General features: G+C 40.3%; 1 protein-coding gene across 4 annotated transcripts in view; it reads right to left on the reverse strand.

Annotated features, from left to right (window-relative positions):
• Window positions 1–25,203, reverse strand: part of UST (uronyl 2-sulfotransferase) — a 264,462-nt gene that overhangs the window by 220,132 nt on the left and 19,127 nt on the right. The window lies entirely within an intron of this gene.

The following is a 25,203-nucleotide window of genomic DNA, read 5'->3' on the forward strand; positions in this document are numbered from 1 at the left end:
GAAATACTCTTAACCAGACCCCAATAAATGCCACAAATAAAGTCCGCTGGAGATGAGCCAACAAATGGAAACTACAAAATACCCAGGGGGTGAAAATTCCACGACGACTGCATCAATAGACACAATAATCAGCACAACTAGATCCTTGTGCTTTCCAAGTCCAAGCATTCTTCCTACTATTTAACTTTAAAGACACTAGGGGGATTAGCTTCACTCCTGAGCCACATTATTCATGGAAATGAAGCCATGCTCCATGTTAATAATTTTAAAGATCTGTTCAGTTATTTTTAAAAGTTTCTTTTTGAATTTGGTTTTAAGGGAAAAGTGGACATGGCCTTCAATTCTTAAAAATAGAAGGACTTACTAATATCTTTCTTAGATTATTTAAATGTAGACCTAGCTGGAAGCAAGCAAGTGAAATAGTTTTCCTCCTGAATTCCCTTGGAGTCTGAAGATTCTCTAAGGATTCCTCCAGAGCCACGTGTCTCAATCAGCTTTCCAAAAAAAATCCAATCTGCAAATGTTATGCAATCATTGGCTGTAATAATAAAAAAAAAAAGAGGGTGGGTGAGGAGGCTGCATTGTTTGCCAATCAAAACAGTAACTAGACTAGAAAAACCCAACTCCTTTGTATTTGGCAATCTCTCTCATTGTGAATCACAAATGATACAAATATCCCTTGATGAAACCTAAAGTGGCCTCTTGTAAATAAATATATACTATAATCATTCCTCACAGCCCTTAACGAAGGCCACAGACAATAGCGAAAGTCTGCAGCTACCATGAGACCAGGACACTTTCCAGCTCAAACTCAAAGCCAGATCCTTAAACAAATAAGGGGAAAGGGAGTTCTTTCCCTGAATAAAAAGATTGTTTGACTGATTTTCAATGGTTTGTTCTAAGTAAGGACAAAAGATAGGCGAGAAAGAAAAGGGACTTTAAGTGCTACTTACCACAGGATCATTTGCAAATATTATTTCATTGAATCCTCACAAGATTCTATGGCTTCTGAACCAATTCACAGAAGAGAAAACTGGGGCCCAGGGAGGGTCAGTAATACCCACAGCCCCAGAGACACAAGTGACAGAAGCTCAGCCAGGTCTTTCTGGCTCCACAGCCCAGAATTTTCATTCCACTCTGTCCATAAAGCCCGTAGTCAAATCAAAGCTCCACAGAAACTAGGAAAGAAAAGGTTCTTCCCCTTCCAGGATCAGAAATCTCTGATATTTGTTTTAGATTTTTAGTTTTAATGAAATGTTTTTTATATTAACACCTGACAGGTTTGATAACATTTATATTAAGTAAAACATATATGTTCCTCAACAAATTGGATACAGAAGAAACATATTTCAACATAATAAAGGCCTCTATGACAAACCCACAGCTTACAGATGTAGAATCTAGGACATACAGGGGTTAAGTAACTTCCTAAAGGTCATAGAGCTGGTTAAATTGCAGAGATAGGATTGAAATCCAGGCAGTGTGGCTCCTGAGTCACACTCTGAAAAGCTACTCAATGACTGTACATTGACAACAGACCTGAGAGGATGACTTTTCATGAGAAAGCATGGTTATCTGCCTGTCTCTGTGGGCCACCCAATAGGCCTGGCTGAAAAGTACTGCTCACTGAAAACTCCCCAAATTCCTGCTTGATTCAGATTTGCTAAAAAGTTATTCAGTAAAGAAGAAATAGGGATCTTCGCCTTATGCCTGTGAGCATCCAAAGTCCACTTCACCATTACACACATGCCCTGACGCTCTCCTGAAAATAGTGCTCAACTGGGAATGGCATCTTAGATTCACCTTGAGATTATTAAAAGTCCTCCTCCTTCTCTGCCCCAACAAACACACACACAAGATTCTGATTTGAACTTCCAAAGTGTTTGGAAATGTACACATATACAAAACAAACAAACAAACAAAATGTGTGTGAGAGAGATAGGGAGGAAGAGAGGGAGAGAGAGAGAAAACCCTACTACCTCCTAATATCCTACTTCACATATAGGCCTAAGTGAGATCCAAAATATTTCACAGTGAACACTATGACCAACCAAAGGGCTGCCACCTCTATTTGCTTACAGGCCAAATAAAGATTGAATACTCACTTTACTTGTTTCTTGGTTCATTCTGGTAAGAACAAGTATACACAAAGCAAATGAGATAAGAGGAAAGAGAGACGTATAGAATGGAACGGGCAAAGAGAGAGGGAGAAGGGGGAGAACCAAGAAAGGAAGGGGGAGAAAGAAGGAGAGGAGGGGAGATAGAAAGGAAATAAAGGGAAGGAGGGGAGGAGAAGGAGGAAGAGAGAATAAAGAAGAGAAAAATAGAGAGAGGAAACGAGAGAAAGGGAGTGAGAGTGACAAAGGGCCCATAAAAGCAGGGACAAAATAGGAGTCTTTTCTTGAATGGTTTAGAAGGCAAATGACTTCCCTGACCAAGAGGAAACCATGGGAGCTGAGTGTTACCCCTCAGCTGTATGTCCAACTGCTCCCACATTATCAAGGCTTTCAACTAGCATCTATTAACTGACCACTCCGAGCTAAAAACTGTGCCACGTGATGACAGATACAAAGGAGAACTATCGCCCTGGCTATTGGGGAGCTGGGGTCAATCTGGGTAGACGTAGTATAAACAAATAGCTAGAGCACAAGACAGAAAGGAAGAGAGATGGCTCCCAGTTTAAGCAGAGAGAAGGCAGGATGGAGGTCATGGGAGATTTCCTGGGGGCGGAGCTGACCCTCATTTCCTGGTGTCCCTACTAGAGAAGTCTGCCCATAAATCACTGTCAGTTTGTCACTGCCATGACTGTGCTCCGTTACTGTGACTTGGGATGTCAGCCTGCCTTCCCTCCACCATCTAAAGTCTATACATATTTTAAAGTCTTTATTTCAATCCTACCTCCTCCTTCATTGCTCTTCCTGAGCACTCCAAGCTTCAGTCAGTCCCCTGTCTTCTGTGCTAAGAGTCAGTAGTAACAAATGCTTGTGAGCAGTTACTCTGTGCTAAGACAGTGCTACGTACAGTGTCTGACCCTGGTGAGCACCTCTTCTTGAAACTTTGCCCTTCCTTAGTTTCCATACCACCACTAGCCTGCTTAACCTCCTGTATCTATGCCTCTTCAGGCTCCTCTTGCTATGCTCATCAATTAAATGTGTGTGTGTGGCGGGGGGAGGGGGGGTGTCTCCAAGGATCCATCCTTGGTTCTATATCTTCTAATTTACAGGACAATCCTATTCTGATGTCTCCCCAGACAGTATCTCCAGGCAGAACATGCTCCTAAGATCCTGGCCAGTACCCAACTATCTATGTGCCATATCCTCTGAGCTATTTACACTTCAAATGTATTATTTCCCAAATACAACCATTAGCCTTCCTCCCATTCCTCATCACCTCACCTGCCTCTCTTCATGTATTTCCTGTCTTAGCAAATGGTTAAACACACCAACAAAAGCCCTTCTTTCTAAAAATAACCATGGCTCGCTCATCTTGGCTCTGAGGCAGCTCAAAGCTAAGTTGTATGGTGCAAACATAATCCCAGCCCACTTTCACTATACCAAGCCCAACAGCTTCTACTTCTCTCTTATCTCATTCTGCTCTCACCAGTGTGCCTGCCCTGCTTCCGGCTCCTTCCTTTTCTTGTCTTTCAAATCACTTGAAGAGGTTTGCCATCCTTCAGGATGATGGGCAAACCCCCCATTCCTCCTGGAATACACTGGTGTGCTCTTTATGAGCCCTCTCACAACCATTCCTCCCTTCCCTAACACGCCTCTCCTCATCCACTAGGCTCTGTACATATTGAATGATGGGCAGTCTGCCCTGGCCTTCACCTGGGTGTTCCTTCTGTCTGATTGCCTTCCTTCCCACTTTCATATGGGCAACTCCTCCACATCCTTCAAAATGTAATGCAAGTATCAACTCTTCTGGGAATCTCTCCCTACTTACTCCTTCCACAAAAGCTCCAACCCCTCTGTGTTCCTCCAACATGCTGTGAATACATCTTCTATCAGACACCTTATCACTCTGTATTCTGAGCCCTCATTTATCTCACTGTCTTCCCTTCAAGGCAGGAGCTGAATCTTGTTAGACTTTGTTTTCCCAATGCAGACGGCCATGCCCAACACATCGCAGTTATTCAATAAGTTTCTTAAATAAATGAAGAAAATATTGGGAATTTTTTAAACATGACTCTGGCTTTTCCAATGTATTAATCTTTGGATTCATCTGTGAGGATTGAAATAAATAAACAATATACATGTTAGTGCTAGTTACACACTCTGGAATTATGACAGAACATTCATTTTTTTTTTAAATATATTTTATTGATTTTTTACAGAGAGGAAGGGAGAGAGATAGAGAGTTAGAAACATCGATGAGAGAGAAACATTGATCAGCTGCCTCCTGCACATCTCCTACTGGGGATGTGCCCGCAACCCAGGTACATGCCCTTGACCGGAATCGAACCCGGGACCCCTCAGTCCGCAGGCCGACGCTCTATCCACTGAGCCAAACCGGTTTCGGCAGAACATTCATTTTTAAGAAGAAACACTGTGTGGTGATAGAGCCTGTACTTTGGAGGCAAGTGTCCCTGGGTTTCCATTCTGAGGCCTAGGAACACGTGACTTAACCTCAATGTGCTTCACTCTCTTCCTTTCAGCTCTGAAACTATGATTTACAAAACTTCAACTTGTAGACAATTATCAAGAAATGCTTATGTGTTTTAAAGCAAAACTCTACCTCCTGTCTAGCTGTGCGGTTGCATGTGCTGAAGAAAAGAGCAAAGTCCTAAATGGGTCCTCGTCTTAATTCTCATCCTGTATAAGAATTCAAAACCAGCTTTCGGCTTCCTGAGCTGTGAAAGTTACCCGGGCGCACTCTGCCCTACATCTCAGTGGGAATATCAGTGCCATTATCCACCGTGCTGCCCTATCTTGTTTGTTGAGTGGTTAAACTATGGTTGTTCTAGGCCTAAAGATTAGCTGAACTATAAATATTATCCCGATGATAGTATAGGCAGGTGTAGTTAAGAGCCAACCTTTTGTTTTGCTTATAATAAACTACTTCTGGATGTAAAATAAAACTAATGGCTGCATATCACCTTAACCAGCCCACAGTGAATAGGCAGAATAAATGAATCGATATTATTACATTAACATTTATCACACTTGACATAACAGTTATACAAATCAAGTGTATGGCATGGTTTTATAGCTCCATTAGAATGCAAAATACATACATTAATGTGAGCAAAGATAGAGCATAGAATACAGACCTGCAGAGATCCCGCCTACCCATTCTATAACCCCATCTGAAGTTCTTCCACTTAAGTTTACAGTTTTTATGTTTTGTTTTTTTAATCCCTGGGTGAAATATAGCAGGTGTGGTTTCGTGTTGTTGTTGTTGTTTTTATTTATGTTAGAGAGAAAAAACATCTTAAACCCCAGTACAGAGTTTGAGCCCTGCCCAAAACCTTTATGAAAACATGTTCACAAAAGTCAAACAAGGGGGCCCTTTATGTCACAAATCAGAAGTACATCCATGACGTGGTGAACTCATGAGCAAGGCAACTTCCAAGGTTAACCAGCCAGGAAGGGTCCCTCCCTGCCTCATCTGAGAGCTCCCGGGGAATGGGGAATGCCCCAAGACCAGAGACTCAGCCTCCCGTTCCCCACACCCCGTGAATTTACATCTGAGCCAGCAACACCCTCTTGTCATCAGTGCTCCCCCACTCAGCCCCCGCCTCCATCCCAACCTTGACACTCAAACATTTTTTACGACACCTTTGCAAAGTCGGGAGATTTATTTTTCCATTATAAAAAAGGATTACAAATCGCATTACCGAAAATTAGGAAATGATTTGTTGCAATTTGACCAGAAACAGAAGCCAGGAAACTCCAGATTCGTTAGGCTTTGCATCAACAACCAATGCCCTTTAATATTTAAAAGCCAAAAGCCACATGAGTCAGTCTTTAGGATGACTGACTGCCTTTCCTTAGGATGTGGAAAAGACCACGCAGTCTTCAAAGGGAGCTGTCGATCTGACCTCTCAGAGACAGAAAGGAGTTTTAAGAGGATGCCGGATGGCAGTGCAGAGAACGTGGTAAAATAGAAGTGCCCTGATCTCCACATTTTATTACTTATTCCATGTATTTATGGGCCTCAGATGAAAGACCCTCGACATAAAGCTTCTGTTAGTTCACTGGATGCTCTGCGCACAACACCAGCAGCCAGTTCTATCAGGGTCTGGCCAGAGCAGGGTAATGTTTGGCTCTAGGCCCAGAGTGAGCATTAGATGAAATGCATCTTCTGCCAGTGGGTCTTGCTGGTGTCTCAGAAGCTTATCAAGTATTTCCATGTCTAAATGGGGGAACGTTGACTAAAAAATGTCATCTGTAAGATCACCAAATCTTTGGCTCCTAATCTAAGACAAACCTTACAAGAGGATTTGGTCCCCCTAGCCATGCCACTTTGCATTTTTTAACTCTAAAAAGCACCTTCCTTATAAGTAAAATTCTGTTCATGGTTATGAACGAGTATGATTCTCTTAAAATTTAAACAATACAGTTATTAGAAGAAAACCTTTGTCCCTGTTCTTTAGTCACAAGAGGCATAAGAGACTTAAAGCCATTCTAAGCAAAGAGGAGGTTCATTCTGAACCGTCAGATACCTCTTACCTAAAAAATGTTAGCAACAACTCAGAGTTTTCTAGAACATCTATTTGATATTCAAAGTATAGCTTTAATCAGACCAGAGATAGAAATTATTTCAACTATGACAGCATCAAATCCCCAGGAGAGTTCAAAACAGCGTGGGGAAATCTTGTGATCAGTATTAGAAAACACAGGGGAAATGCAGAGGCGGAGTGCGAGTTGGTGCAGCCACTTTGGAAAACTGTTTGGCAGTATCTCTTAAAGCTGAACAAACACAGACCCTGTGAACCAGCAATTCCATTCCTAAGTACTCCCCAACAGAAATGTGTACTCATGTTAACCAAAACAGTGCCCGTGGCAGCACTGTGCTTAATAGCTCCAAACCAGAAGCAACCGAGATGCCCATCAACAGTGGAATGGATGGATTAAAACTGGTGTATTCATTCACACAATGGAAACTATGAGGCACTGAAACTGAAAAACTACATTACACACAACAATGTGAATCACTCCTCAATATAACATTGAACAGAAGAAGCCAGGGGCCCAACAGGGCATATACTGTATGATGTCAATTATAGGAAGTTCAAAAACAGGCTCTAACCTCTGTAGTTTAGAAGTCAGGATAGTGCTTATCCCTGGCAGTGGAGGGGAGGGGCCCAGAGTCCTGACTGAAGGTGGCCCAAGGGGTCGCCTGGTCCTGATATATCCTATTTGAGCTAGGTAATGGCTATATGGATGCATTTATTTTATGAAAACTCCATAAGCTGAACACTTATGGTTTGTGCACTTTCCTGTATTGTTTCACATACACACTTTCATTTTAAGTAACTTTTTAAAAATTGATAATAAAAATAACTTTTGTTATAATATCAAATATACAGATGAGGGAGAAAAATACCTGCCTATAATCTGCTCACTCAGAGATAACCACAGCTCCATTGTCAGAGTAACTATCTAGGGAGCACTCCCTGTCACCGTAATCTTGTTTCACTTAATATCATAAATTATTCTATGTCATTAGATAGTGTTCTACTACATCTCTTCAACTGCTGATCACAACCAATACCATACATGTACAATAAATTATTTAACTAATATGGGCTTTGCTAGACATTTTGGTTATTTAAATTAATCATCATAGTAATCAATACTGTCAAAAACATATCTATAGATAGGTCTTTAACCACCTCCACGATTATTTCCTTAAGATAAATTCCCTAAAGACTCTCTGGGTCAGCCCTAGCCAGTTTGGCTCAGTGGATAAGAGTGTCGGCCTGCAGACTGAAGGGTTTCTGGTTCAATTCTGGTCAAGAGCACATGCCCAGGTTGCAGGCTCAATCCCCAGTAGGGGGCTTGTAGGAGGTAGCCAATCAATGACTCTCTCTCATCCTTGATATTTCTATATCTCTCTCCCTCTTCCTTCCTCTCTAAAATCAATAAAAATATATATTTTTAAAAGGGCTTGCTGGGTCAAATGGTGTGTAAAATATGAATTATGCCCAAGAAAGATTTTTGCTAATTTACATTCCCAACAGCTGTGTCTAACACATCCTACTCAGATGACATTAATTTTTGAAGAATGCAGAAAAATATTGTTCAAGGGATGCTGCTTCAAATATTATATTTCTTCAGCTTATACATAGGATTTTAAAAATAGATTCCAAAAATGTATAAAAAAGTTAAACAAGGGAGAAAGGAAGATGGTGGCATAGGTAAACACCTGTACTCGCTGCCTCCCACAACCACATCAAAATTACAACTAAAATACAGAACAACCATCATCCAGAACCACTGGAAAGCTGGCTGAATGGAAGTCCTACAACTAGAGAAGTAAAGAAGAAAGCACACAGAGACTGGTAGGAGGTGTGGAGGTGTGGAACGGGCTGGTCTGGCCCCCACTTGGGCTGCTTTTTTAATCAGGAGGAAGATAGTCTCTGCAGAGGCTGCCTGGAGGAGCACGGGGTCCCAGCCCAACACCAGACCCCCAGCCAAGGGTCCCAGAGCTGGGAAAAGAAGTCCCCACAGGCAGTAAGAACTACAGGGTGTATAAACCAGTGCAGATTGGGGCTCAGTGACACAAAGGCTACTGGAGACCCAGCTGTTCCTCTTAAAAGGATGGCACCACCAACTGAACTTACAAGGTCCTGCTTCCTCTGAGCTCTAGCACCAGGGTGAGGCTCTGGGGAACACAGGCACATAGGAGGAGGAACTGGATTGTCTGGCATTGGGGCAGGAACTTTCTCCCAGAATGAGGTGCTTACAGGTATCATTGTTCCCATGCTGGGACCTCCCCGGTTGCAGGGCTGACTGGCAGCCATTTCTGTTTGCTCCACCCTGGTGATTCCCTAAGACCCAACCTCATCCAATTTACAACCCCACCCAAGCTGTGTGCAATGGCTTTTGCATATGAATGGCCTATATTTGCTCAGGCTAAAATCTCTCAAACAAGCTGCAGTTGGGTCAGGGATCCCCAAACCTATCAATAAAAAGCCCAAGACCCAGTACCAGCACCAGCCTGCCTTGCTTCATAGCTGGGCCTCATCTGGGCATTTCCAAACCCGATACAAAGAGGAGGAATCTGCAGATCTCTCTGTAGCTCTTGCTGGGTGGCCCCAGGCAGTGGCTGACTTCGCACCTTCCTAGAGACCCAAGAGCCAGTGTACCCAGTGGTCAGTGTCAGACCATACCAGCTTACAACTCTACACATCCATAAGCAACACACTCAAGGGGCAGACTCAGTGAGCACCAAAGCCCCACTGAAGCAAGTCCTGCTCCATAGAGGTGTCTCCTGCACAGCAGCTCTCCTATTGTAGTCTCAGCTGGTCCTCACAGCCAATTGGCTTGGAGGTCAATTCCTCCCAGTGACACCAACAGCAAACAAGTCTCAACTACAACAAGACTGTGCTCATAGCCAACAAAGGGGTGCACCTGGAATTCCCAGCTCAGGTGACTGGGGAGGTTGAGCCATTGGGCTCTATAGAACACCTACTATACAAAGCCACTCTACCAACTCAAGGAGACATAGCAGCTCTACCCAATACATAGAAACAAACACAGGGAAGCACCCAAAATGCAGAGACAAAGAAATATGTCACAAATGAAAGAAATGGAAGAAAGCAAACTACTAGATATAGATTTCAAAACCACAGTTATAAGGTTACTCAAGAATCTTCTAGAAACCTCCAAAAAATGCAAAAGGACCAGTCCAAAATTAAACATACACTGACTGAAATAAAGAAAAATATTCAGGGATTCAACAGTAGAGTAGAGGGTTCTGAAAATCAAATCAATGATTGGAAATATGAGGAAGCAAAAAAAACAAAAAAACAAAAAAACACCCAACCAGAAAAGCAAAAAGAAAAAAGGATCCATAGCTAAGATTTGGAAACAGCCTAAGTGCCCATCAGTAGATGAGTGGATTAAAAAACTGTGGTACATCTACACAATGGAATACTACACTGCAGTAAAAAAAGAAGGAGTTCTTACCATTTGCAACAGCATGGATGGAACTGGAGAGCATTATGCTAAGTGAAATAAGCCAGTCAGAGAAGGATAAATACCACATGATCTCACTCATTTGTGGAATATAATGAATAACATAAACTGATGAACAAGGACAGATCCAGAGACGGAGAGGCATCGATCGGACTGTCGGGCCTCAGAGGGAAGGTAGGGGAGGGTGGGGGTAAGGGGGAGAGATCAACCAAAGGACTTATATGCAAGCATATAGTTCTAACCAATGGACACAGACAACAGGGGTTGAAGGCATGAGTGGGGGGATAGGGGGTAATGTGGGGATAAGGACACATATGTAATAACTTAATCAATAAAAAAATAAAATAAAAATAAAAAAGGGTCCAAATATATGAAGGTAGTATAAGGAGTCTCTGGGACAACTTCAAGTATACCAACATCCACATTATGGGGGTGCCAGAGAAGAGAGAAAGCAAGATATTGAAAACCTATATGAAGAAAGAATGACAGAAAACTTCCCCTACCTGGTGAAAGAAATAGACTTACAAGTCCAGGAAGCACAAAGAGTCCCAAAACAATAGGAACCCAAAGAGGACCACAGCAAGACACATCATAATTAAAATTCCAAGGGCTAAAGACAAAGACAGAATCTTAAAAGCAGCAAGAGAAAAACAGTTAGTTATCTACAAGGGAATGTCCATATGTCTGTCAACTGATTTCTCAACAGAAACTATGCAAGCCAGAAGGGAATGGCAAGAAATATTCAAAGTGATGAATAGCAAGGACCTACAGCCAAGATTACTCTACCCAGCAAAGTTATCATTTAGAATTAAAGGTCAGATAAAGAGCTTCACAGACAAGAAAAAGCTAAAGGAGTTCATCATCACCAAACCAGTATTATATGAAATGTTGAAGGATATTTAAGAAGAGGAAAAAGAAAAAGATAAAAAATATGAACAACAAAATGGCAATAAATACATACCTATCAACAATTGAATCTAAAAATCAAAATAAATGAATAAGAAATCTAATGAACAGAATAAACTGGTGAATAAAATAGAATCAGAGGCATGGAAATGGAACAGACTGACGATTCTCAGAGAGAAGGGGAGTGGGGGGCAGGAAGAGATTAAACAAAGACCTTATATGCATATATGCATTATCTATGGACACAGAAAATAGGGTGGTAAAGGCCTGGGGTGGGTTGGGGTGGAAACAGGGTGGAGGGGGCGATGGGGGTGGGGGGGAAGAGGGACATATGTAATAATCTCACAATAAAGATTTTTTACAAAGTTAAAGCATAAAATTGAAAACACCAGCTACATGAGACTTAAATGAGCCTCAACCTAAAGCATGAGCTCAGGCAGCTTTGGACAGTATCCCTGAGTTTCCTAAGTTGTCGTGATCCTTCAATCAGAAGCATCCAGGACACTGAGCAGTTTCCACATTTCAGGCCCAGGGGACTTCTGGGTTTGTTGAACACAGGATCCAGGGCCTGGAGTTTGGGGAAGGGAGAGCCCTCCCAGCCAGCACACGACCAGTTATGGACAAAGCGAGTCTCTTGATTTTTGCAGTTCACAAAATTCATACAACTTGACTATATTTTGATGAGCCAAGGAAAATGTATTCAAGTGTAGAAAATATTTTTAAAATCCCACTAATGGGAAACAGGTTATTCTTTAGGTCTTCACCAACAATTAACCCCAAAATGCTGAACTCTGATAAGGTCTGAAAGGAACTGGAGAAAGTCCATCCATCTTCCTCCACGTGCTACCTGCTGACTCCTCCAGCCTTGTCATTCTTCTCAGGCACCCTTTACCCACTTCCTTGAAGGACTGTGCCATCTATTTCCTCTTGGATGCCACTTTCCAGCACCAAAGGGGATTAGATGAACTATGTGAGAATGGAGTTTCCATTTGAATGTGCTAAAGTCAAACTGTAGGCTTAGATATAGCACCATCTGTCTTGTGACGGAAGCTTTGGTGCTGACTTATCCATTCCCTCAATAATCGTTTCTTGAACTTCATACTAATAGACACAAGTTCCCATTTAACAAATGAAACTGTCAAAAAAAAAAAAAAAAAAAAAAAAAAAAAAAAAAAAAAAAAAAAACAGAAAACTTGAACTCCAGGATTCTGATATGGCATTTCAGTGTTGCATTTTTCTTTAAATTTGTTCATCAGGACATTTATAAAATAAATAAAATTGAAATACTTTCGGAAAACAGTGTCTGTGTGTGTAATCTGTAAAAGAGTTCTAGATCCATGCTGCTCAAAAGTATAGTCAGAGAAGGGAGGGATGGCGTCACTCTCTGTAGCTCTCCCAGAGATGTTGACTTTCTTTCTGTATAATGTGCACACATCACCCAACTTCGTCCGCTGTAAGGCCTCAGCCCAAACCCCAATACAAGCAAAATTTCCACTTATCAGTCTCTTGTGCTAAGTGCCTCCCATTAATAAAGAAAGCATATACAATCTCTTTATTATTGGATACTGATTAGCTATTTTGGGTGCTAATAAGGATAAAGGAACAACAAATACAGTGGAAATTTGTAGTGTTTTCACTTTTAGGGAACAGTACTTTTGGGAGGAAAAAAACAAAGAAAAAACACACACAGCTGTTGGATTCAATAACCCTTCCTTGATAGCCACCCTGGAAATGGTTAAAATTTTCAAGCTGCTGACTCTAAAGGGAAAAATCCATATTCAAACTAAGCCAAAGATATTTTCTACGCATTATTAGCATTAGGGGGAAAGAAAACACTGTGAAATTGTGCACTATAATAAAGTTAAGACTGTGCTGTCAAAATATAAGTATAGTCCAAATACTGCAGTCTTCATTGAGTAGGTTCTATTAAATGCAGATTCTAATTCAATGGGTTTGGAGTGGGCCTGAGAGTCTGCGTTCTAATAAGATCACAGATGTTTCGAATACTGTGGATTCATAGATCATACTTTGAGGAGCAAGTTTCCAATCGCTCAACTCCAATGGTTGTTAAAGTTCAGGTGAAGAAATAATTGAGCATCCTAGAAAGAAAAGAAACCGTGCGAAAATGTTGCACCAAGGATCTAGTAGCATAAATTCTGGTGTCTTTGCAGCAAAGTGAACCCTAATTTAAAAATTTCAACAAACCAAAGATATTTCCTTCAGCATTTAATATTATGGGTCTGGATCTAAGACAACATTAGGTAGGTACCATTTGCTGGCAGACACAGGTAGTTACATGGACTTTGGATATATTATTTACAATATAAATACCACAAAACAAGACCTGAATAATATTCCTCCCTATGAAAATGGGCCAGCCCTTAACCACAGCATTTTCCTGAACTGAACTGGCATTCACAACCACTCCCTTCAAGTGTCAGAGCTGAGCCCTAAGCAAAAATAATTTGCTACAGATATTACATTGATGCAATAGTTACTGAATATTTTTAATAAAAGAGTAAGACTTGATCTTAAAATTAAACAATGGCTGTTAATGAGTTTCTCTGGACAGTTTTATTCTCTATGCCTGGCATCATTCAGGAATTTTATTATTTTTTAAAGCGCTCACAGGACATATAAATCAGCATCTTGGATCACATTGTTATCATAGCCATCCCGATGGCATGTATCAGGTAATTATCACATGAAGATGATGAGTGATCTGTGGGAATGATTCAATTTTAAGGACATCAGTAGAACTTTATGAAATTAATAATAGCATACTAACAGTATTTTCAAAAGAAACTTCTAATGTATTTTAGTGACTCACATCTATATTGTTTAAACACCTAACAAAGAAGTTTAGCCTGATAATTTAATAAAATAAATATAACTAAGAATATATATATGTGTATATATATATATATATATATTCACTCAAATGATTGATTGTATCCAGTATAGCTTTGATATTAAGGATATTTTATTGTAATATTTTTTAACTAGAAAAGTATTTACTATACTTCTGTTATCCAGAATATTCAAATAATAAGAATACCCTACTGTCCATCCATTTGGCATAAATGGAAGTTTACATTTGGCATAAATGGTCATTTTAATAGTACATAATTTCAATAAAGACAAATGAGTATAGTACTTTAGTATTTAAAAAGTGATTTTCATATGCATTGTCTCATGGAATATTCATGACCACCTTTGAGATAGGCATTATAATAATCCTCATTTTTAGATCTGAGGAGTCCCATAAAGAGATTATATAGTTCACCCCAAATCATCGAACTATTGGGTAGTAAAATCAGGATTCACATCTGGGTCCTCACTGCTGTTGTCCTCAAAATGCACCACTACTGCCTCTATGAGATAACATAAAGGGAAATGCAGGACAGGCTATAAAAGCTAATGGCCTAAGTCTTCTTACCACTGAAATGTATATGTGCTCTTCACAATAAGTTCAGTGTTCATGGCCGCACTCTGCTGTTGCTGGATCTTCTACACTTCACGGCCACTGCTAAGGTATTTCAAAGTAACTTTGGATGAAATACAGCACCTTGCTATTACCACAATCTATTGCTCTATCTGACCCCATATACACTATCATTTTCCATTCATTCAATCAATAAATATTTACTCAGCTTCCACTATGTAGAATTCCTTGTGATTTGAGTTTTTCCAATAATGTCAGTGGATACACACACAATATAAACTGCCAAAATATATACTTTTCACTTACTCCCTTTCCAGTGGCATACTCGGATCACAACTAAGTCTATGACTGATGGCGAACCTTTTGAGCTCGGCGTGTCAGCATTTTGAAAAACCCTAACTTAACTCTGGTGCCGTGTCACATATAGAAATTTTTTGATATTTGCAACCATAGTAAAACAAAGATTTATATTTTTTATATTTATTTTATATATTTAAATGCCATTTAACAAAGAAAAATCAACCAAAAAAATGAGTTCGCGTGTCACCTCTGACACGTGCGTCAAAGGTTCGCCATCACTGGTCTATGATCTTGTAACTAGCCTAGATACAGCCCTCCACTTCAGGGATAGCACCTAATGTATGGGACACAGATCACTCATCGTTGGAACTAGAAAGGATTTTAGGTGATGTGTAGATCAGCAAGCACTAACCAGATTTAAATAGGGAGAATGTTATTTCCTTCCCAATTCTCTTCCCAATTTTTCTGATTGCATTAAAAAGAAAGTCAAAGATTAGAGCTAATATATCTTCACTATTTCTATAACTGGGTCATCTCTCTTTTTAGCAAAGGGAAAGCTTCAGGCTCAGAACATTGAACAGGTAACTTTATCTGGTCAGCATTTAATGTATCTTTTCATTGCATTCATTTTTAGCATTACCTTTTTTCATGGCAGTGAAACTGGTTCTTATATCTCTGTATAGGATAGTGATATGTTTCTTTTATAAGTTATTTACATATAAAGTCAGGCTGCATTTAAAATTATGATTACTTTTATGGTAGATGGGAGTACCTGATGTAGCATAAATTGTGGAAGTAATACAGAAATCTCTGACACTGGAAAAAAACTTGAGAAAGAAAAAGCAGTGGATTGATCATCACAGCCTGGCTCATGGCCAAGTTGTGTGACTTTGAAGAAGTTAGTGAACCTGGCAGCCTCACTATCTTCATCTGTACAATGTAGGATTGGACTGGATCTGTAATGTAACATGTTTCGGCCCTCCTGGGCACATGACACACTCCCCCATTGGGCAGTGACCTCATTATGGCAATGATGGTGGAGAGAGTAGTAACTAGAAGATTAGAAGGGAGTCTGTAGTTTTTCAAAGTTCCCCAGGCTTCCACTTCCCAGCAGAGTCTCTTCATCATGCTAAGAATGTACTGGGAGCCCTGGCTGGTTTGGATCAGTGGATGGAGCATCAGCCTGCAGACTGAAGGGTCCCAGGTTCGATTCCGGTCAAGGGCATGTACCTTGGTTGTGGGCACAGCCTCAGTGGGGAGTGTGCAGGAGGCAGCTGATCAATGTATCTCTCACTGATGTTTCTAACTCTCTATCCCTCTCCCTTCCTCTCTGTAAAAAATCAATAAAATATATTCTTTAAAAAATAAAAGAATGTACTGGGAGTTGAAAATCACTGGGCAAGACAATCTCTTCCAGCTCTAAGACCTGAAGAAGTTCTGATTTTACATATAAGTGTCAGAACTGATATCAGGGCCATTTTGTAGCTTTGAGAAGAAAATATGCCCATTCAGTGGTTCTCAACCTTCCTAATGCCGCGACCCTTTAATACAGTTCCTCATGTTGTGGTGACCCCCAACCATAAAATTATTTTCATTGCTACTTCATAACTGCAATTTTGCTACTGTTATGAATCATAATGTAAATATCTGATATGCAGGATGTATTTTCAGGGGTCGCGACCCACAGGTTGAGAACCGCTGGAACAACAAAGATTTGTTAAAAATAATAGTAGTTTAGCTTCTTTAGGGAAAAGGTGTATATGGACCAGACTCCAGGAGAAAATGCTTCTCTGGAAGAATGATTAAAACTTGAACTCCTGTAACCCAGACACAACTTCAGTCTGCAAAGCAGACTTTACTAAACAACCCCATCTACCATGTATTTCCTAGTTACCTTCCCACTATTTAACACCCCGCCCCCAGAAGTCCAAATCCCTTTTCTTTTGCCTAGTCTCTTCTCCATAAGTTATCACACTTTCGTTATCATTGCTTTTCCAATAATGATAATTTCTAGAGCTTCTTTAACTTCTAAATTTTGGCAAGTGCTTTCACATGTACCGTTTGCATCTCATTTGGTCTGTACAACATCTCCTGTAGTGGGCTGTCTGGAAATTATTATTTCCCGGTGATGGTGGAAGAAACAGGCAGGGGCAGAAGCAGAACCCTTGAAGCCCCTGCTCTTTCCTCCAAATGTCAGCATTCTCACCGGTGTGGGTTAACTAAATTCTCCTGTCCTCCGATCATGTCTCCTCTACAAAGCTGGAGATGTCCTGGGAAACAGCCAGTGCAGAACCTGGAGGAGGAAATAATGTGCAGATTTCCTTGAAACCACCCTAAGTCTCTAAAAGTGTTCTTTGAGAGAGTTGTTTTAATATTACATAATGCTTCCCTCATGTCTTTATTTCCTCCATAAAATGGAGAGCATCTGAAATCCACACTTGAAAAATTCGACAAAAATGCTGAGTCAATTGAGTACAGTGTTGTTTCTGAAGCAACGAGGAATTTTCCAGGAGGTTTTAGGTAGCACTTTGTGGCTGAAAAAAAATATGTTCCACAAAGAACATTCTTTGGTAAAGTAAAGCTTAGACATTCGGAAGGAGAGAAGTTCCCCAGTGGCGCCACAGCTGGTAAGGACAGCCGCAGCTGTGGGCCACGCATGGCCCGGGGGGCTGGGGCAGGGCCTCATGAACAGGGCAGAGAAGCTAGATGCCCACCACGGGACAGAACAGAGAGAAGAGGATGGGAGATATGCTGTGGCCAATGCTTTTTAGACAGGCTGGAGTGGACAAGCCTTGGGCAATGTCAGAGAAGACAAACGCTCTGGCTCAAGGCCCCGCCCTACCACATTCTGGCTTTATAATCCTCAACAAGTTGCCCAAAAGCCCCGGGGTTCAGTCTCTAGGTCAACACAAGGTCAGTGATGATGTTTTATGTGCCTGCAGACCACAGGTGCACGGATGGGCTTTGAAAGTTCAGGACTCAAACTTGTGACCCTATGATGACCCTCTTTCCAGGCCCCACCCTGCACTGGGACCCTTGCAGGACCGCTGCCCACACCTGTGTGTCCTGCAGGAGGTGGCCTGGGAGCAGAGGGCAGGGCCAAAAGGGAAGCCACAACTGTTTACGAGGCCATGCTACCTGCATCCTCCTAAGGAAGGCACCTTGCATCATTAATTGGTTCCAAAGGGGTATCCTTTTCTATTTACCACAAAGGTACAGGGTGTCCAACAGGGGCCGGGATCCTCAGGACTTGAAATCATTTGATGTAAGAAAATAAGGCAAAAAAGTATCTCTAGTTGGCAAAATCTCCTTGCTGTGCTTCTAGAATTTTGTTTTAGAGCACAAATAAAGAAGCTAACAGCCCTGCAGGAATGAGCTAAAGACGAGAAAAAACTGCAAACTGGGGCTCTGCGCTAGGAACTCCCTTCAGGATGGCTCGACTCCAGACACTGGCTCCTGCTGGCTTTCAAAACTGCAAATTAAAGTAAACTTAAATGATTCTGTGTTACTTTTATATTTTAATTTTGTTGCTATGTAAATATAACGAAGTCGATTTAAAATATTCATACTATGCCCTGTTTTCAAAAAATTGCTTATGTTTGTTCGGCTTTATATTTGATTTGGTATTACCTGAGCAAAACCTATCAAAATAGCACAATGCGATCAATCTTATGTATTTATTTATTCATAGTTACCCATCAGGCTCACCCATCTAAAACACAGCTGGGATAGAAGCTAAACAAACAAACAAACAAATAAAAAGGTTTCTGATGAGCTAATGGCCTAAAGTTTAAGAGACAAAGGTTATGAATACTGTTCATTTATTCATTAAATACAGTGGTTATTAAGCACTGGTGAATGAGTCGGGCACTGTGTGCGGAGGATAAAGCAAAAGCAGACATCGTTCAAGCGTGCAGTTGTGCACTACTGAGAGCTACTCCCCTCGTTTTACAGACAACTCCAGCAAGTTCTATTATTTGTTGTCTAAATTTATTGCTTATTAGAAGTAAGTGGAGGGAGAGGAGCTGTTACTGCCAGTCACCTGAGAAGACAGGACACAACAAAACTACAAGCAAATTCACAAAGCAAAGTGGCCCAGGGTAGGTATGGTGAGACCAGCCAGCCCCACCTGCCTGGACAGACCCAGAGAACACAGCTGAGTCACAGCCACCATTCCCCACATGATGCCTTAGCGAGGATTGTGAGCCATTCAAAAAAAATCAATGAGTAATAATTCCATTTGAAAAGAAAAGAAAGTGTAATGTGTTTTAGAGAGATTTCCAACAAAAATAGTAGCAGAAAAAGGGGAGTATGACGGTTCAAGGTGCAAATTTTCACTTTCTAGAAAACCTTGTTGCCTGGAGCTGGCGTTCCCAATAACTGGCATTGCAGATAATGAAGGGTTTCCACTACCTTTTGCACAAATATGTCTCCTTACCTCTTTCAAAATGCTCAACTCCAACTGCTGCAGCTCCTTAAACTTTCGGCTTCACTGTTAAAACTAAGCACGTGCAGAGAATTTGTGATTCTGCGCAAAACTGGTGTCACAACAGACCAGTTCTCTTTCCAAGTCCCTGAAATTCTCAGTTACATCACTAACCACACTTCCACCCTCAAAAATCCTCCACAAACACTTTTGCTGAGAAAAAAAAAAGGTTGAATACGTTGCAAAATGTAAGCTAATGGTCCTATTTTTGAAAAATTTGGGAAAAGATCCACTAAATGCCTGAATGAGAACCAGAAAGCACATAAATAGCACAATTGCTCCAGCTCAGAAGAGTGTCACGCTGGGGATTAACATAAATTCTGTCATTTTTGTTTGTTTCTTTGAGATGAAGTAAATTTGCCCTGTAATTCAGCTGAAACAAATAAGAACCATTCTCTGAAACTGACATATCCTTTAAAAATGCAGAAAAGAAAGTATAAATAACAAAATTTTTAGCTCAGAGTGCCTCCAAGTTTAAAAAAAAAAAAGAACAATTAGAGATATGTCTTGTTCTCTGAGCATCCTAAGTGTAAAATTCGTATGTTATCAAGTATAAATAACTAATTGTGACATCACAAAAATAGTTCCCATATTTTGGATTCCTTTCCAATAAGGCGAAAACTATGGTCAACTACCTTTCACTGCCCATGAATGACAATGTAGCAATGTGTGGTTTGGAGTAATACCGCCTGGGTTCAAATCCTACATCTCCATTTACCCAGCACATTAGTTAACATCTCTCAGCCTCAGCTTCTCCATAAGTAAACTAGAATACTAATAACTCGGATTTTGTAGCAATCAAATAAAATAAAAAATGACACAGTGACTGAGCCCAGAGTAGGCAACCAATTAACATTAGAATTTTTTTCACTAGACTATAATCCACTTGAAGCCCCTGGCACATAGTAGGTACAACTATAGCATTTTATACATATATCCAACAGAATGCACACACACAAGGAAGATGATACCTGCCATTGTGAATATAAAAATTTATATGTCAACTGTAATTGGAAAATAAAAAATGATTAAATGAGAAAAAAATTGTTTCATATAAAGTTAAAATCAACTAAAGTTGGGACATCCGTGTGAGTGGGTATCTGTGTGCATGCGTGTGTACATCATACACACCCACATACGCAGAGGTAGATTCTCAGTGAAATTACTGAGGCTTAAACCTCAGGTGCCCTTACTTTCATAAATAAACTTACGAGCAATAAACTCACTTAGTCACATGTTTTTGTAAAATCTGCAAAGGCAAGCTACTAAACTGCAACTAGTTAAGACCACTGTCTCTTTCCACTCAAACTTCCCCTTTGTCCTTCAGGCTCTCACATTGGGGGACACTGCACTGATTAGGCTTTTTTTTTTTAAAGCACATTTTTTTTAAAATATATTTTATTGATTTTTTACAGAGAGGAAGGGAGAGAGATAGAGAGTTAGAAACATCGATGAGAGAGAAACATCGATCAGCTGCCTCCTGCACATCTCCTACTGGGGATATGCCCGCAACCCAGGTACATGCCCTTGACCGGAATCGAACCTGGGACCTTTCAGTCCGCAGGGCGACGCTCTATCCACTGAGCCAAACCGGTTTCGGCCTGATTAGGCATTTTTAATTCATATTTGTTTATTCTTTTTCCTTTAAAAAAAAATAGCTCTCATTTGTGCAGACTATTCAAAACCTGACAGAGAACAGTAAGTACAAGGTTGAAAACACTAGCTACATCCGGTAGGGGGAGAGCAAGAGAGTGTGGAAGAGGATGATAACACAGGTGTATTTATGATATCCTCAGTGTTGGAAAATCCTTGTCGGAGGTGAGGCCATTATAAAGGAAAGAAGGGAAGGAGGAAGGAATTAACAGGCTTTCTTTCATCCATTCATTTCTCTCTGGTAATTTGTATTTTCATTCTGCTTCCCCCACAGACTTTTGTTTTAACAATATATTTTTACATTTGAGAGTAACTTTCTTCACTCTATTCTATTTTGTACAACAAAAATATGCATGTAAGTTAAAAATCATTTTTTAAATTTTCCTGTGACCATATATAATGCTTCAAGAGCTTAAAATATATTTTCTAAGTTGAATTAGTATTAAGATTACCATTGGTTCATAGCTGATCAAAAATAACATACAGATTTTACAAATTTGACAAATAATTAGTAAAAAGTAAAACTTGATTGAAAATGCATCTATTAATGAGATGAACAGGGCTGTGTTGTTTAACCACTTAACATATCTATGACTGAATTTTACTTCTTTCAATTTTATTCCTATTTTTCATTTTAGTAAATGTGAACGCTGATAAGCCTTAGTGACATAAATTAATAGATGGGAATTGGAGCAGTTATTAGTGCGATGTCACTCACTTTTTCACGAATTTCTGAATCCTGCCGTGATCAGTTGATCATCTACCTGAAGAGATAACTTGACTCCTTGAATAACTCGATTCCTTGATAACTTGAACTCCTTCACTTTGGCTGAAAGCAAAGAATTGAAACCACTGACTTGCAAAGAGGTTTGTTATCTTCAGCCTTCGTGCACTTTCTCAACAGCAGGCTTTTGAATTCTTTCTTTAGCACCTGGAGGTGTTTGACACCAGCTGAGTAAGATCCAGGTAAAGCCCTTCAGAAAGTATGGGCAGGACGTTGAGGGAGAACTGGTGGGAAAGGGGAGCCCGCATGATCGGTTCTCAGGGAGATCAATGTTATAAGGGCAGCTGACACTGAGGATTTGAATCTCTCCAACAATCCCTGCTCAGTTCCCCCTGGAAGGTAAATGTGCACAGTGCTCAAAGGTATACAAAGCCCTATTTGAGATGCCACAGAATCTGACACCTGGCATTTAGTGCAAATTCAGATTTACTCTTACCTGCCCCTTACACTGTCCCTTTTCAAAAGGTAAAAACAGAAATATGTGAATATGTTGTATAAATATTTAACCAAAATGTCATCCAGTGGAAAGGACTTTAGTATACTAAAATTATGCATGTGTGACTGTGAGTGCATGTGTGGGTGTGTGCATGAGTGTGTGTGCATGAGTGTATCAGTCTTTGAGTGTTTCCATTTACTGCATTTACATTTGAAAAATAAATTAGACTCAATAGACAAGTCCTCTTATTCCAGACATGAGAAAATTGATCATTTTCTAATTCATATAAATTTAGATGAAATTAAAAGATAGGGAAAAGGGGAGGGACATCTGTAATACTTTCAACAATAAAGATTTTTTTAAATGAAGCTAAAATATTAAAAAAATCAAAAAATATAATAAAATATAAAAGGTATGGAAAGAATTTAAGCCCCAGTTTACAACCTACTTTATAACTGATTTCACAATATCCTTTATTTTCTATGATTTTTTTCAAAGTGCCTCATAACTTTTTGTGAGATCATGTACCCAAGAGTACCTAAAATATGGAAAGACTAACAAAAGCTTGCTGAATTGGATAAAGAGGTCAATAACAATAATAATAATAATAATTGTAAAAGTTGTTGAAGAAACACCAGTAAAATGAATTCCATTCTCTCACTGACAACTGAAAGTATGTTAGATTTTTTTTTTTTTTTAAAGTCAGCTGGTAAGGCATTCAAAATATTTTTATTGAGAACTTCTGCCTCTCAGAGACTCTGGCCAAGCTCAGCTGCCAGAGCTCGCATCTTGCTGATCAGGAAACACAGAGAGAGTCCAGGAGGATCTCATCCAAGGCGAGGCCCCACTGGGCCCCGCAGATCCCATCAGCCTGCCCAACCAGGGGAGGTGAATGAGCCAGAACATGGCTACTGCTGCTTAGTCATCCACCATCGCAACATGCAAGCTCTCCCAGCCACACCTCAGCACTTACCATCATTCAACTGACTACTCTCCTGTGCCTGCCAAAATAAAGCCTAAGAAACTGATACTTGAGAGAACCAATAGGGCCATGCTCAATACCCATTTTCTGAACACAGAAACCCACTGAAAAGCAAGACACCAAAACTGTAACCGCTCAGCTGCTGGGGAAATGCCATTGCTGAGCTGACCTGTGATTTGATATTTCTACTTTTATAAAGGGCCAATCTCTGACCCAACTTCATGAAAACATGTAATTTGGGGGGATGCGGGGGGCAGAAGGGGAGGGGACAGAAAGAAAGAACCACTGAAGAAGATATTGTCCATTATAATTCTCTAAGATCAAATAGATTTCTCCTATAATTTGGAGGTAGGAAAAGACAGGCTGCCCTTTCCCAATGAACAGGTAGGCTTCTTACATTAGATAATGAAATGACACATTTTATTCTATTCTTGCCTTGGCTTCCAGATAATTCAGATATGTATTTAATGTGCAGCTACAAAAACCCTCTATTCCAGATATATGTTATAATTACCTTAATAAACATATGTCACCCAGGAAGTGCGAAACCCGGGCAAGTTCAGACAGGCTGGCTCAGGGCATGGAGCAGCCATCTAAGCTTCTTTTTCCCTTCACCTCTTCTCTAAAAAGATGTCCTAAAATTCAGGTGATTGAATAGTCACTTCAAAGACTACCTACCCGCCCATTACCATTTTAGCACAGTTCAATTGTTTTTAATGACCTAGACCCCACTCCTCCAACTGTGTTTTAACAAAATTGAAGAATTAGGAAATTATTTCTGGCTAAAATTAAAACAAAATATTTAGACCGTTTTGCTTGAAACCTCCTAGAGCAGGTGGCAGCCCAGGTAGGCTGGATGTCCCCCATCAGGCGATGGGAGGACTGAACTGCTTTAGGAAAAGCTACACTCAGAATTTGAGATCAGCAGCCCCAGCCTAGGGGACTTAAGTAGACCTAAGTGGAGGCACTTCGAGAGAGCCTTCCATAAAGCTACAGAAAAACAAACCCTGCAGTACTCAGTGAAGAGTCATTTTTAAAACAGCAAGAAATTATAGCCTGAATGCCAACTTAATCTATGACAAAATGGCATGATCAAAGTTACTGAGACAAATGAACATCCATTCACGATATGTTGTATCCTATCCTAATAAAAACGCAGTGGGGATTTTTCTTCCCATTTTAACTAATCAGAGAAAATAAACCATCAGCTTGTAGACTGCTATCACAACAGGATAATGTCAGCCAGGAGGCAAATGGACGTGCTCATGTGGTACTAAATACCTGCAGGGTAAGAGTTAAGTTGATTTTTCTGTCAAACTTACTTTATCAAGATGAAAAGGACCTTGAGAGTTCTCGGTAAAAGAGTTAGAAAAACACTTCAGTACTTTTGAGGAAATACGCTTCCCTACAGCAAGAGGTAAAAAGCTCAAATCAGTTCATTGTGAATTTTGAAAAATAAATTTACTGTTAAAGAATGATATCATTCAAGTGTGTTGACTGTATCTCCAGTTAGACTTGGAAAATCATTGAGTTAATTTACACCAAAATAAAAGCTAAAAGGATTTTAAAACTAAACGAAAATGTGAAACAACAAAGGAACTAGAAGAAAATATAAGACTATGCATTTGATGTCAGAATATAAGGCCTTTCTAAGTATAAAAGCAAAGAAAAAAATAATAAATGAAGAAAAGTTAATTAGCGCCCAGGGAAAAAAAGATATTGATTTACAAGCTTAAAAGGCAACACGGAGATTATTATTTACACATATGGTGAAGGGCTAATACTCAGCTCTAAAGAACTTATAATTGACTAGAGGCCCGGTGCACAAATTCGTGCATGGGTGGGGTCCCTCGGCCTGGCCAGCAATCGGGGTGATGTGGAGGAGAGGCCCAGTCGACCAGGGAGAGGGACTGGGGGAGGTTGGCCCACAACAGAAGGTTGGCTGTGGTAGTGCGCTGACCATCAGGGGGCAGCTCCTACATTGAGCATCTGCCCCCAATGGTCAGTGCACATCATAGTGATTGGTCGACTGGTCGTTCAGTTATTCAGTCATTTGGTCGCTTAGG

This window comes from Myotis myotis, unplaced genomic scaffold (genome assembly GCF_014108235.1).
Source record: "Myotis myotis isolate mMyoMyo1 unplaced genomic scaffold, mMyoMyo1.p scaffold_m19_p_7, whole genome shotgun sequence".
NCBI classification, from domain to species: domain Eukaryota; kingdom Metazoa; phylum Chordata; class Mammalia; order Chiroptera; family Vespertilionidae; genus Myotis; species Myotis myotis.